Below are 5,839 nucleotides of genomic sequence, written 5' to 3' on the forward strand. Positions count from 1 at the left end.
AGGTGAAGAAACAGAAAATGAAAGCATCAAATGTCCTTTCCAGTTGCAAGAACTGAACAAGTTCTGCGCCATAAATCTGGCGATCAACCTAGTAGCCAGCAAAGAATCCCTGGTTTGAGCCAGTGCGGGCCTCCCTGGGCCGCCCAGGCGGTGGTCCCTTGGAGTTCTACCTGCTAGGCTACAGGCATTCGCGCTGCCATCTCTGCCCAGCTGCGGAAAGTAAACATGGGGTGGGAATGTAGCACCGCTAACTCTACAAAACTGCACTATTGCCTCCTTCCTGTTCCTCAGCTCCCAGTCTGGTCCCACAAACTCCTCCTGAATTTCCTCTGCTCAGAAGGGACTACCCTGGCCAAAGCGCCCTGGTAAAGTTAGGACACGAAGCAGGAGGAGGAACAGAAATTGAACCCTTTGTGGCCTTGGAACAAAGTTGCAGAAAAGGGCAGGGCTTAGAAAGAGAAGTTTTTGTTTCTCACCTGCTTCTTCCTCCTTTGTAAGAAAACGAGGAGCTGGTAGAAAATGCGAAGATATTCTGACTTCCGCTTTGGATCTGCGTGGGGTCCTAGCGTGTGTTTGTGTGTGTGTGTGTGTGTGTGTGTGTGTGTGTGTGTGTACAGTAACTGGATTGAGGTGCAGCGTGGAGGAGAGATTTGGTGGGTGAGCCCTGGGTAGTTGGTACCATGCCCAGTTTCTCGGAGGAGACCCCCAAGAGTCCAAGTCTCGCCTTTAGAGCTGGCACCACAGCAAACCCCGCCCCAGGCACAATGGGAGAGTTCCTGCCCAGCCCTGGAGCGACCCTGGAGGTCTGCTTTGGAGACACAAAGTCAGCAAAGACATGTCTGGTGTGGAAACAGGACTCACGACAGCAGGATGCGGGACAGCAGCCTTGCCTGCACAAGCCCAAAGGGACACGGGATGCTGCTCCCAGGAGCAATGGGGCCCCTAGAGTATAGGAAGCTAAGCAATTATGTCTCCAATACAGGTCATCCACTTCCCGTTAGTTCAGTGCACCTCTTGTTTGCTAACAGTTTGGAAGAGTCCCGGAACAGAACTTTTTGCAGAAGCCCCCAAAGGAGGAAAAACAAATTTTAAAAGCTTGGACTGGGTTGGGATTTGAGCTTGGGAGCCCTCGCACCCAAAGCAAGAATCATACACTGAGTCCAAGAGCCCAGATGACACTGCTCAAACTTCGGATCCCTATGGACCCCTCTATTAATCCCAAGCCCACTTCCCAGTAAACTTCCTGAGTGCAAATCTTTACCAGTATCTCAGTGACTCTTCACCAGGGAACCTGACTTAGGACACAAGAATACAAATGCACATGTGATATTTTATTGTTTTCTCACATGAGGATAGGTTTTATTTATTTTTAGAGCAAGAAAAAGGGAGAGAGTGGGTTTGTGTAAGAGAGAGAGAGAGAGAGAGAGAGAGAGAGAGAGAGAGAGGGAGAGAGACAGAAACATCAATATGAGAAACATCCATTGGCTGACTCCTATAGGTGTCCCTGAGGAGTGGAACCCTCAACCTAGGTGTGTACCCTGACAGGCAATCCAACCCATGACCTTTTGGTGTGTGGGACGATGCTCTAACCAACAGCTACCCGGTCAAGCCAGATGTTTTTGTTTGTTTGTTTTTTCAATATGCTTTTATTGATTTTAGAGAGCACAGAATGGAGAGGGACAGAGAGATAGAAACATCGATTGGCTACCTCCTGCATGTCCCCCCATTGGGGATCAAGCCTGTGCCCTGAATAGAATCAAACCATGACCTTTTGGTTCATGGGTCTACATTCAACCTCTGAACCATACCAGCTGGACTAGGTGGGTTTTTATTTTAGAACTAGAGGCCCGGTGCATGAAATTGTGCACTTGGGGGGGAGGGAATCCCTCAGTCTGGCCTTCGCCCTTTTGCACCTGGGACCCCTCAGGGGATGTACAACTGCCAACCCGGGGGATTGGGCCTAAGCTAGCAATCGGACATCTCTCTTGCAGTCCAGGACCCCTTGGGGGATATAGCAGTGCGCTAAGTGGCAGGTGGCCAGGGAGGATCCCAAATTGTGGCCGGGTGCCTCGCCACTAGCAGTTATCCCAGCCCGCTGACCCTGCTGCTGTGGAGTCGGGAGAGGCACCCGCCATTGCAGCTGCACTCCCCAGCCATGAGTCTGGCTTCTAGCTGAGTGGCACTCCTCCTGTGAGAGCACACTGACCACCAGGGCACAGCTCTTGCATTGAGCATCTTCCCCCTGATGGTCAGTGCACATCATAGTGACCAGTCATTCCAGTCATTTTGCTGTAACAGTTGCTTAGGCTTTTATTACATAGATGCATACATGTAAAAAGTTGTAAATGTTATGAATGTCCAACAATAGAGAATTTGTGTGATGGATCATGCTACATCCTTAACATGAAATACTACAAAGCCTTCAGAATTATATAGGTACTAGAGGCCCAGTGCATGATTGAATCATGCACGTGTAGGGTCCCCTACACGCTTTCGCTTTTGATCATGGTAGAGCTGGGTGCCTGTCCGCTGGTACACCAGCGGACAGGCACCCAGCTCCCACGCTTTTGCTTTCGATCGCAGGGGAGCTGGGTATCTGCGAGCTGGGTGCCTGTCCTATGGTACACCAGGCCTTTCAGAAGCCTCCGGCGCTGCAAAGGCTTCTGAAAGGCCTGGTGCCTGAGTGGACAGGTACCCAGCTCCCATGCTTTTGCTTTCGATCGCAGGGGAGCTGGGTATCTGTCCGCTGGTGCACCAGGCCTTTCAGAAGCCTCCGGCGCCACGAAGTCTTCTGAAAGGCCTGGTGCCTGAGCGGACAGGCACCCAGCTCCCCCACTTTTGATGGTCCACGGTGGGACGTGAGCTCGCTGCCCCAGAGGCCCCTTCTGTGCCGCAGCACAGCCATGGCGCAGACGCTGAGCTCGAGCTCAGCGTCCCGCTAGCCCAATCGGCCACCCTGGCCACCCCGGGTACCGCCCCCCCGCGCCTCCTGGCCAATCGCGGGCATAGCAAAGGTACAGTCAATTTGCATATTTGTCTATTATTAGGTAGGATTTCTTGACTTGGAATAATGTAGGGAGCGGTTATAGGGTTAAGCCTCGGACTGACCTGCTGGCAAAGCCACAAACAAGTTCCAGCTTAGAGGGCACAAGCATAATTAAGGTTGATCTTGTGTTGATCCCTAAATCTTTCCTGGGTAACTAATGGGCTGTGGGAGGTGCAGCAAGTGCTGCCAAAACAAGTGAAACTTACAAGAACATTGTAAATTACCTTGTTTACCTCTGACTATAAAATAAAGCATCAGCTTGCAGTCTGGATCTGTTCTGTGGTCTCAGTCACGCACAGAAGATTCACCTAGACCCACCTTATTGTCTTTGTCTGTCTTTTCTTCATCCTTCGCCGGCCCTCCCTCAGGCTCGCGGAACCCTTTGCTGTGCCGGTGTGGCACAGAATAAATGCTTATGATGCATATTTTTTAATAAGCTTTTTTTGTTACTGTTATATGTAATATAACATGTATGTATAAAAATGAACCAATTTTAACTATAAAACTCAATAACTTAATCCAAAGTGAACATATCTCTGTTCACTACTATGTAGGTTAAGAAACTGAATATTAACAGGAGCCCAGATACATTTTAAGAGAAAAAGCAGAATCTGAAGCAGTATATACATACTATACAATATCCCATCTATATCCTCCTATTTAATAAAAAGGTAATATGCAAATTAACCCTCATGCCCTCACAAGATGGCTGCCTATGACCAGGCAAACAGGGAGGTTAGTGAGGGATGGCCAAATAACTAAACTAGCAGGCTGCGTGCAGTGACCAGGCCAGCAGGGGGGTTAGTGAGGGACGACCAAATGACTGAATATGCAGGCTGCATGGGGCAAACAGGTCAGCAGGGGGGTTAGTGAGGGATGGCCAAATGACTGAACAGCAGGCTGCATGGGGTGAGCAGGTCAGCAGGGAGGCTCTGTGAGGGGTGACCAGGTCAGCGGGGGGGGGGGGCAGTTGGGGGTAACCAGGCCGGCAGAGGGAGCAGTTAGGGGAGATCAGACTGGCAGAGGGGGGCAGTTGGGGGTGACCAGGCTGGCAGGGTGGGCAGTAGGGGATGATTAGGCTGGCAAGGGGGCAGTGAGGGGTGACCAGGTCAGCAGAGGGGGGCAGTTAGGGGCGACCAAGCTGGCAGGCAGGTGAGCGATTAGGAGCCAGTGGTCTAGGATTGTGAGAGGGATGTCCAACTGCCAGTTTAAAGAGGGTGTAGGCTGGGCTGAGGGGACCCACTCTCCATGCATGAATTTCATGTACTGGGTCTCTAGTCTACCTAATAAATGAGTTACATGCTAATTGACCGTACCTTCACGATGCCCACCAGCCAATCAGGAGTGAGTATGCAAATTAACCCAACAAAAATGGCAGGTTAATTTGCATACTCGGGCACTGAGTGGCCAGGGGCAGGGCAGGAAGCTTGTGTCATCACCATAGCGATGATGCAAGCATTCTGCACCATCCCAGCCACTCAGGGCCTCTTGGCAACATGGGAAGGCAGAAAGGCGGCTCTGGGCTGGAGCGAAGGAGGTGCCAGCAGCCAGGGGAAGGACGGCCCATTCTTACATGCATCGGGCCTCTAGTATATGTATAAAATGCTAGTATGCAAATAGACCAAATAGTGGAAAAAACGAACAACCGGTTGCTCTGACTTGCTCTGACCACCAGGGGGCACATGTGGAACATGGTGGGGTTCAGCATCAGGCTGCAGAGCAGGGAACATGGCAGTCATTGGTGGTGCAGGTGAGCGGGGGCGCCAGACCAAGGCAGGGTGCCGGTCGTTGTCATCGTGTCATCGGGGCGAGCCTCTGGTGGTTACTGAAAATTCTTTGCTCCCATGCACCATGGTCTTGCTGGGTGCTCACACCCGCTACCGGCCAGAGCCTCCATTCGTACCTGCTGTGGGTGCTGGGGCTTCTGCTCACACCCACTGTCGGCGCTGTCAGCGGGTGTGAGCAGTGGCTATCAGCCCCAATTGTCCCTCAGGGCTTCTCCACCTCCCCCTGATCTTGAGGGGCGATCAGGGCTGCCAGCCGCCACTCGCACCCACTGCAGGTCCTGGCCCTGCTCACACCTGTAGCCGACACTGGAGCTGCCATTCGCACCCGCTGCCGACGCCCTGTGCCGATCCTGATTGCTCAGTGCTGTCAGTGGGTGCAAGCAGTGACTGCCGGCCCCGATCACCCCTGAGGGCTTCTCCACCTCTCCCTGATCCTGAGGGGCAATCAGGGCAGCAGCTGCTGCTTGCACCTGCTGACGGTGCCGGCCCCACTCGCACACACTGCTGCTGCTGGTCCCAATCAGTCCACACTGTCAATGGGTGCAAGCAAGGCCAGAGCCATCAGCATGTGGGAGAGAAAGTGGGCTGCTAGCAGACTGGGGACCAAGGACTGCAGCGGGAGGGGCTGGGCAGGGGCTCAGAGGATGGGCTGAGACCAGCTCCTGTGCTCATGGCAGCCTCATGGCCCACAGTTCCTTTCAAGGTGCACAAATTCATGCACTGGGCGCTATAAAAACATGTACATAGCATACACAAAAATGTGGAGAATTATGCACTAAAACATCAATGTTTTTATAGGTAAGAAAAAACATAAGTAACATATTTTTGTTTATCAGGACTTGCATTATTTTATGTTTTTCTCAATATTTACCACCCACTTGGTAACTTAGAGAAATATATACTGAAACTTTTCTAATTGAATAATTACTTACTATTGAATTGTTCCCAAAATTAATTAATGAAAGCCTCTATTTCTATGAACTCTATTCCTCGGTTTATCTCTAAT

The sequence above is a fragment of the Cnephaeus nilssonii genome (assembly GCF_951640355.1).
Source record: "Cnephaeus nilssonii genome assembly, chromosome: 4".
In the NCBI taxonomy this organism is placed as follows: domain Eukaryota; kingdom Metazoa; phylum Chordata; class Mammalia; order Chiroptera; family Vespertilionidae; genus Cnephaeus; species Cnephaeus nilssonii.